General features: G+C 52.1%; 1 pseudogene; it reads left to right on the forward strand.

Moving 5' to 3' along the window:
• The first annotated feature begins 1,573 nt into the window (after nucleotides 1-1,573).
• LOC118925022 (uncharacterized) lies at nucleotides 1,574-2,776 on the forward strand (annotated as a pseudogene).
• The last annotated feature ends 6,533 nt before the right edge of the window (nucleotides 2,777-9,309 follow it).

The following is a 9,309-nucleotide window of genomic DNA, read 5'->3' on the forward strand; positions in this document are numbered from 1 at the left end:
CCTAAACTATAGCTACTAGAAACATTTCAATTCTGGATGGCATTCCTCCTGGGCGGGTCAGTGTAAAAAACCTGCTAGAACGTGGGAGAGAAAACAGGAGCACCGACCTTAACAAGTCCCGGTATCGGCCAGGAGGGAAGGGAATGATCGCACCCGAAGTGCGGAGGTGGTAATTGCCTCTACTGCACTTGTTCACATTTTTAATCTTCCTCCTGATCCACGTAGACTTGTCTTTTGTCTTCACGCTACCGTGACATACTGTGCCAATACCTGGCGATGTCCCCTTCATTGTGTCTGAGTACACATCTTAAAAGCCTCTTCCTTTTGTTTGAGAATAACAAACTTTTTATGCCAGAGTCCATGAAAATTAAGATCTGGTAGCAGGGAGGCCGGTGCAGTCTGGTGGGCAGTGCTCTTGGGGAAGCAATAGGGAGCCATGGAGACTTGGTCACTGCTCAGCGTTAGTCTAATCAGGTGGAATGACACCCTCCCCAAGATAGAGCCCATGTGGGAGATGAGATGGAGAAGACATGGCCCTGTGCCTAAACACAAGGCGCAGGCCCCCCACCCACCCTGGCCACTCAAGCCTCATTGATAGTGTAAACACACTCCAGAGAACTTGGGCTGGAAGTGGGTCAAGAGATCGCAGGAGAGCTGGCTTTTCACCATAGGAGAGAGTGCTCTGGGCAGTTGCAAGTGAGACAGAGACCGTGGGTGTAGTCAGAGCAGGGTGAGGGCCTCCAGGAAAAACAAGGCAGGGTATTTGCAGTCAGAGCCATGTAACCACATGCAAGGAAACCCCCTACTAAAACTCTGTGTTAAACTTTCAGCTCTAGATCATTCCTCAGTGAGATCAGTTGGTGTACCCCAGATAAAGAAGAGTAGCACATGTTTATTTTATGCTAAACATTTATAATCATGTGTAAGTTTCACTTTAACATGCTAAAAGGCCCAGGCCTACGTGTTGTCTTTCCTCCTTCAGATCTGATGAAGTGATTTTGCAAACTGGGCAACTAATTCAGCATGCAAGCCCAGACATAACACAGTAAAAGGCAAGAAGGATTACAACTTAAAAGACTGCACTTAACTTACTCTTTAGCAAACAATGCCTCAGCCCACCTTGGGGTCAGGCTGAGCAGGTGGCCTTGTTTCATATGCCCCCAGACCAAGATGCTGGTATCTCAGGGAGAAATCAACAGAGCAGGAGGTTACTTGTATCAAGTTAATTGTAAATATTCTGGGACCACTTAATAAGTCCACACCCCTAAGCTTTTTTCATGTTCTCGAAAAATCCTCATCTGCCTATAAAACCCCTAGAAAATGCACCACCCCGGACTCTCTTGTCCCCTCCTGGCAGAAGCCAGGAGCTCTGTCCTGTCACTTTATCTCTAAATAAAAGCCTGTACCCTGCTCTGCTACCTTGAGTGTTTGTGAAGCTCATTCTTTGGCTTCGTGAACAAGAACCCTGGCATCACAAGGATAAGAGCTCTGAAGAGCAGAGGTTTTTCCTGTTCAAATATAGTGCCAGTTTTCACCAGGCCTACACAATGTTCACCAAAAGTCTTACAGTGTCAGTGAGGTCCAAAATGATTTTGCTTTATTATCTGTAGACAAATGTAATCTCGTCTGTCCGTGTGGTGAGAACATGTCTTAGTTACTTGGCCTGTTCATCCAAGTATTTGCTCAGTGTAGCGCTGCTGTGCTGGGCTTAAGCAGCTACTTACAAAGCAATTGACAGCCCAGCTTGGACATCAATACACAGTCCCACTGCTTAAATGTCCAGAGTAATGTTTAAATGTCTTATCAGAACCTCAATTACAATTCTGACTAGAAGATGCAAACATCTAGAAAGACTAAAGCCCATCCCGGTAAGTTAAAAGTGGGGGCTGTGAGTTCCCTAAACAGTGGACCTAACACTTTCACTTGTGGGGCACCTGCCTGCAATTTTTCACTGAAATTTCAGAAAGGGTTTAGAGATTTTGATGAATTCACTCAAGATAATAATGACATTATGTTGAAAAACATAGAAGACCTTCGGAATTGCCTACCTGTAGAAACCATGCTTTCTTCAGAACATTTAGCCCTCCAAAAAATAACAGCAGCAGCCAGAACCCACAGTCCCCGTGGATGCCTTCCTTTATGATGAAGATGTTATTGATACAGTATGTGAGGAAGGAAAAATGAGCAGAAGCTACCGTATGGTGGGCGGTTCACACCCGGCGGCACCTTTAGGGTTTATTTCTCATTCCTTCTCATGGAATTGAAGTTCGTTTCCCATCCTGTGCTCCCTGATCTGTCGGGAAAGGCCTTGGTGGACGCTGGCTCCAGGCTGGGCACGGTTCTTTGTGGGGGTTATCTTCACAGTTTAGCATTGCAGCTATATGGAGTAGGATTGAATGGAGACTTTTGCCAGTTGCAGGAAATGGTCATTAAAAAATACAAGTTCACTGACAGAATGAATAAAGGTGCTTCATGCAGACATCTGACCCCAGGGTTCACTTCTGCAAAATGCTGATATTATTATAATGAATAATGTCTTCGAATATTGTCTTGATGAGGCAGAACAGGCCAGAGCCTGGGAATGTATCAGCCATAATGTAAGGAAACCAAGATCATTATTAGAAACAGTACCAAGTCTTGAAGATTCTCAAGACTTCAGGTCAATATACAGTTGTCTGCCTGAGTTGAAGAAGTAGCACTGAACTATGGTGTATACCCAGAAAAGGATATTGACAGGGAAGCTCTTGAACAAATTCATTTATATAAGATTCTATAGCACTATAATAGTCTCAGTATAATGTTTTGTTGAGTATATTACAAAATAATGAAAAAGAAACATAACCCCAGTACCCTAGGACATATTTTTTCTGTATATTCTTTTCTAGTCTTGGTACATATGTTTACATATTTGTAAATAGTTGCTTATGTAAGTATACATATATAGTTATGTATATATGTAGTGTGTGAATACACAGATATATCCAACTTTGATTTGTGTGATTAATCAATTAAAAATTTATCTGAAAAAAAACCCACTCCATGTATATGGCTCATCACACCTAGGCCCTGCATCCCAGGGTTCCCAGTCAGGGGACCCACCCATCATGTTCGGGTGCAACACCCTGCCTCCTACACCTCGATTTCCACACCCTTTGTATTTGGGGGAGGGAAGTTATCTCACCTGATTAGACTGATCTCAAGGAGGTCATGGGCGAGAGGGCGTGAGGAGCACAGGACAGTATACTGGATGTCTGGGAGCTCCCTGGGTGCATGCTGGAGTGGCGGGGGACCCAGGAACAGCTCCACAGGCTGCATCCCAGGGGCTGGCCTGCCCCTTTCCTGGTTCCCATGTGGGGCTAAGAGTGGAGACATCAGGGTGGCTCATTTTATCCAGGGAAGAGGTTTGGGTGGAGTGGTGCTGGAATGGGCTGGGCTGGGTTCCCATGAGTCATCACCACAGGAGTTAATGTCCTGGGCCCGAAGGGCCATCCCCAAAGATAAGCTTCCTATTGGCAGTCCCCGCCCATCACCACGTCATAGCAGGTAAATACCATTCCTTTCCACATGTTAGAGGCCCTGTTCAATCCCACCTGGCCATGGTGGGGCACCTCACTAAGCTCCTGAGCCCACAGAGCTGGACCCCAGGCCTGCACAGCTGTCATCCTTCATGGGGCAGGAACTGTGCACTGAGCATCTCCAGTCAGGTGCTGGACCAGTTGGTGAACAGAACAGAACAAAACACAAACTAAAAAGTAATTGCAAGTTTTATAATTACTGTGATGCAAAAGAAATGAGGTAAGTGGAAAAGAGTGAGTGGGTTGTGATCTCCTAGATGGCGAAGGGAAGGTGTCACATGAGTTATTAGAGGAGGTGGCCTAGCAACAGCCCACCGAGGAGTGTTCCAGGAACAAGGGGCCATGAATGCAAAGCCCCCAGGCCTGCAGGGAGTGGTGTCGGGGTACAAAAGGCCAGATGGTTGTATTGTGAATGGGGGTAAGTGTGGAAATGGGAGAAGATGGCCAGATCACAAAAGGTCTTACAGACTATGAAATGGAGTTTAAATACATCACGGTTGCCTTAGGAGCCGCTTCAGGGTGGTCTTTCTTTTCAGGGAGAGGAATTGTAATAAACAGTTTAGAAAGATGACGTGGCTGCAGTCGAAGGTCCAGAAGTTGGAGTGACGGCTGGAGAGCCCCGCTGGAGCCATGGCGGGGGCTGCTGGAGCCCCAGAGTGGAGGTGCTAAGAGGAGCCTTGGGAGGGAATCTGGGCAGGGCTGATGTCGGAAGGACGGGCTGTTCGGGTTCCAGAGGAAGAACGACTCCTGGGTTTCTGACGTGAGCCTCCGGGAGGGCGCCGTCATGAGATGGGGAAGCCATGGGGCAACACTGTTGTAATGCCTTGGGGGCCAAATCAACAGACCCAACAAATACATGTACACCGTGCCCAGGGCAGCAGGATTCACAGTAGCCAAAAGGTGGGACCAGGCTGCCCATCAGCACATGGAGGGGCGAACACAGTGCGGTCTAGCTGTACAATGCCATTCAGCCTTTGCACCACGCTAAAGAAGCCAGACACAAAGGCCACGTGTGTGTGATTGCGTTTATGTCAAATGTGTAGCTAAGCAAATCCATAGACACAGAAAGTAGAATCGCAGTTGCCAGGGGCTGAGAGTAGGAGCCGCTTAATGGGCACAAGGTTTCCTCTGAAGGTTTCCACAAGGTTTATCTGAAATGATAAAAATATTCTGCAACAAGAGAAGAGGTGATGGTTGTATGGCATTGTGATTATACTAAATGCCACTAAATTGTTCACTTTTAAATTGCTAATTTTATGTCGAATGAATTTCACTTCAATAACAAAATAACGTTTTAATAGATCTGATTTAGCTGGATTAAATTTGAGATACCCAGACATCCAGTGGACTTGTCAGAGGGCAGCTGCCAATGGACGTGTGAAAAACAATAGGGAACAGCTGGTTTCACCGGCTCCTGTGGAAGGAGCCGCTTCCTGCTCTCCCCGGCCCATTCCCACACTGGTGTGGCCAGAGGTGGGTGTGGGGTCGGGCTGCCAACCAGCTCGGCCTGTGGAGGCCAGCCTCAGAGCTGCACCCAGCCCCACCCTGACCGCCGGCTCAGCCCTCTGGCTTGGCGGCAGAGGTCCTGTTTGGAGTGTCTTGGGGGCCCAGGCCCCGTTCACAGTGACCCGGTAATTAATACACACAGACTGTTATGGCTGCCACCACGGGGCATGGTCACCAGGTGGTGCACGCACGTGCGCACGCGCCCCCACCGCCTTGGGAGTTTCTCTGGGAGATGCTCTCAGTTAAGCCAGGTTACCAGGAATACCGCTTCACTGACCCTGGAGGTGTGTGTGTCGCTGCAGTCCTGTGCACAGGGAATCACTGTCACTCACAGGCCTTTGTGGGGTGGGGGCTTCCTCGGCTCTGTGCCGCTAGCTCTGCACGTTTGTGTTCTTAGCCGCGGAGGCTTAGAGGGCCCCAGCCGCCTTCAGCACTCTGCCTCTTTTACTTGGGATGGTGGCATTTCTTCAAGTTTTTTTATGACCATCTAGAATTCTCCATGCGCCAGGCACAGAGGTGCTTTCTCACCTTGAGGCGGGTGCCACCACTAGCCTCGCTGGAGGGGAAGGAAAGCTGAAGCTTAGGCGTTTAAATGCCCTTTCCAAGAGGGCGGCAGGGCCCCGGCTCTGGTCTGAGAGCTGGTGCCTGCTCTGCCCCCAGTGGCTGCAGCCTGCTGGCCCTCGCTCGCCGGGAGGAGATTTTGGGTGGCCCTGTGACCTTGGAGACCCACCTTTTTCCATCAGGATAATAATCTTTAAGGTCCTCTGTACTCAGATGGCATGGAGCCATGAATTTCCTTCTTTCCTGACTGGTACCTGCATCTTTGGGAACCAGGCACCCAACCAGTGTTTATCTGTTCACCCAAGCATCAGTGTCCCAGGGGTGGGGACACAGCAGAGGACAAGAAAACAAGGTTCCTTGTCCTCTGGAGGTGACAGGCTCCTTCTGGGGAGGCAGGCAAGAAACCAACAAGAAATTAAAATACATCGTTATCTCAGGGAGCAGCGAGGCCCATGAGTAAACTTTCTCCAAAAACATTGAGAAATGGCCGACAAACCTCCAAAACAGATGGAGGGGTGCAGAGGGGCCGGGAGCCCAGGGACTCACGCAGCCCCCGGGGACAGAACCGGGGGACGGTCTCACGGCTTCTCCCCACTACTTCCCCATCTCAAGACAAACTCAGGAGGAAGCACGGGGAGGTCAGGGGAGCACCCCAGACTGCCCCACGACTTCCCCTTCCTCTCAGCAGAGGTGCGGGGCGACCCTCCTTGGGGGTGGGGGGACCCATGCCGATCAGACCAAAATGAAACAGGGAGAGGGCAATGGAGAGCCGGGTGGGAAGGCTACAATTTTAAACAGAATGACCTGGAAAGGCTGCTCAGGGAAGGTGGCCCTGAGGGAAGTCCTGAAGGAGGCGAAGGGAAGAGCATTCCAGGCAGATGAGCCACAGGGCAGAGGAGCCGGGCTGGTGAGGGGGCCTGCGGGCGGGTGGGCAGGGGCGGTGAGGCCCGCAAGCTCCGGTATGCAGGGCCTCACGCGCGGGCACGGCGGGGACTTGAGGACCTGTAGGCCAACCTCATGCCCAACAAGCCGCACTGCCTGCAGTGCTGAGGGCTGGCGTGGGGGCGTGGCAGGGGCAGCCAGGAGGCACTGCGGAGGTCCAGGGAGGTGATGACCGGGCACAGCGAGGCAAGTGGTGAGAGGTGACCGATTCTGGATACATCCTAACCCAGGGGATCCAGTGCTTTCATCTAAATCGAAGTAAGAGTTATCAAACGTGGACTGTAGGTGGGCCCACTGGAATTGTTTCGGTTCTTCCCATCACTGGTCCCGGGAACCAAAGCAGAGCCCCAGCACCTGCCCTCCCCTCCGCAGGGTTCTTCTGACGGGTTTGTCAGCATTCACAAAGGGGAAGAGGTTCCCTCTGCCCCGAGATCGCCCCCGTCCTCGGTCGCCGCTGTCTGTGGGTGGTCCCCTGGCTCTCCCAGACCAGCTCGGGAAGGACTCTGCACACACGTCCCCCCTGCTGTGGGACCATCTGGGCGCCTCAGGGCCGCGTGGGGTTCCCATGGGAGGCAGTGCTCCTGCCGGCAGGGCCCCACCGACGTGCCTGTCAAACCTGCTCCGCGGCTGCTGCCCGGGAGCCTGTGGCACAGGCAGTCCTCACTTCTCCAGGACCAGGAAGGCAGGAGTGTCCGCAGGAGGGCAGGTCAGCCCCGCAGGGCAGGGTGGCCAGCCAGGAATGGGGTCTGGGAGCCGTCCGCTTCTCCATGGCATGGCGGCTCACAGCCTCCCTAGCTTTCCCTCCTCATCCACTCCTGTTCCGGGGCCCTGCCCGTGCTTGTGGACAGGTGGATGCGCGCCTTCTCCTCCCCTGCTTCACAGGCAAGAGGCGCCCCTGAGCCTTGGAGGGGAGGAGGGTGCTCAGTGGGGCAGAGAGAGGATGTGAGGCTCTCTCCGGAGCTGTGGAGGGTTAGAAGACTTACAGAGTCTAAGACACCCTTCAGAATCTCGGGGCTAAATTTCCTTCCCTGTGAGGACCAGCCCCTATTTAAATTGGGACTGAGTTGCACAGGAATTCCCACATTCTTTATTGCCACTTGGGGATCCACTGCAAGCTACCTCACTGCATGGAGGATGGACTAGAGCGACCCCTGGGCTGGCCCCCCTTGCACCCAGACCCCATCGAGGCCCAGGGCCCAGGAGCAGGGCAGCTGGCATGCTCTGGAGCGTTCTGGGGAGCCCTCTGTCTTCAGCGGCCCTGGTAAGGCAGCCTGTGGCTTGAGTTCACTCTGATGGGAGGGAGCCCTGCGCCATTCCGGGGAGAGCTGGGGTCAGATGGGTCCCACGCTCACCACGCAGGAGGGTCCTCACATCAGCATGGGCCCCCAGGATGGTCACCTCCCACCTGTGCCAAGAGGCAGTGGGAGTCAGAGGGCATTCTGGATGCTTGCGACGATCTCCCCAGACTTCCCCCAGAGTTTATTTGTCTTGAGATGGGCAAGTAGTGGGGAGAATCCTTGAATCCTCCTCCCGGGGCCCTCCACACCGCTTTTATCTTGGGGTTTTTCTGCCACTTTTCAAAGTTTTTGGCAGAAAGTTACTTACTTTCCAACCTTTCCCCATTTTGTGCTTTTTAGAAGTTTATTTTAACAATTTCTGGTTCTTTCTGTGAGGCACTCGGGGAGATTCTGTGAGTCTGCTTCATTCAGAATCTTTACCATGTGGACTGATTTTATATGTTGAATTTGATCCAGCATCTTTGAGCTGGACCTGGTGGGGGGCAGCTCACTCACACCGGTGCCACCTAAGAAGGCTCAGGAGGTACCCCCAGCTGCCTCTGTACAGGCGGCAAGGCATTCCTGGGGTGGCAGGGTCATCTGAGGGGGGCAGGGAGTGTGGACTGAGGACGTGCAGGGCTTGGGAAAGAGGAGGTCAGCAGGGAGCACACAGCCTCCTCTCAGCTCCTCCAGGGTGGAGGACGGGAGCGTGGCTGGAGCACTGGGTGGTCAGGGTGCTGCAGGCCAGCCTGGGCTAAAACAAAGAAGGAAGAACAGGGGAGGCTGGTGTCCTGTATGCGGAGGGGCACCAGCACTGGGGTCACAGAGGCAGGGGCAGGCCGCGTCCCCGAGGGAACCTCGTCACCTCCCTCCTCTGCATCCTGGCAGGGAGTGGTCCCTGTGAGCCCTGAGATCTTTTTATTGAAAAAAACAACATATTTGAGCTATAATTCATGCACTATACAATTCACCCATTTAAGGTAGACAATTTAGCAGTTTTTCGTATATTCACAGATATGTGCAACCATCACCCTTTAGAACATTTTCATGACCTTAAAGGAAATTTACCTGGACTCTTTAGCCACCACCCCCAGGCCCACCTCCCCAAGCCCTAACAGCCACTCATCTGCTCCAGTCTCCATGCATGTGCCTGCCCTGGATTTCCATAAATGGAACCATGCAACGTGTGGCCTTTGGTGTCTGGCTTCTTTGCCTGAGCATCATGTTTTTGAGGTCCGTCCATGGTGAAACACGCATGAGGGCTTGCTTGTCTTATGGCTGCATAGCAGTCCGTCCTGTGAGTGCACCATCTCTGTTTATCCATTTGCTGATGGACACTTGGGTTGTTTCCACCTTTCGGCGACTGTGAATCTCACTGCTGTGAACATACATGGGCAAGGCTCCAGAACCTTTGCAGCTGTGCCACCAGGCCAGGAGGAAGAGCTGGT

This window comes from Manis pentadactyla, chromosome 4, assembly GCF_030020395.1.
Source record: "Manis pentadactyla isolate mManPen7 chromosome 4, mManPen7.hap1, whole genome shotgun sequence".
NCBI classification, from domain to species: Eukaryota; Metazoa; Chordata; class Mammalia; order Pholidota; family Manidae; genus Manis; species Manis pentadactyla.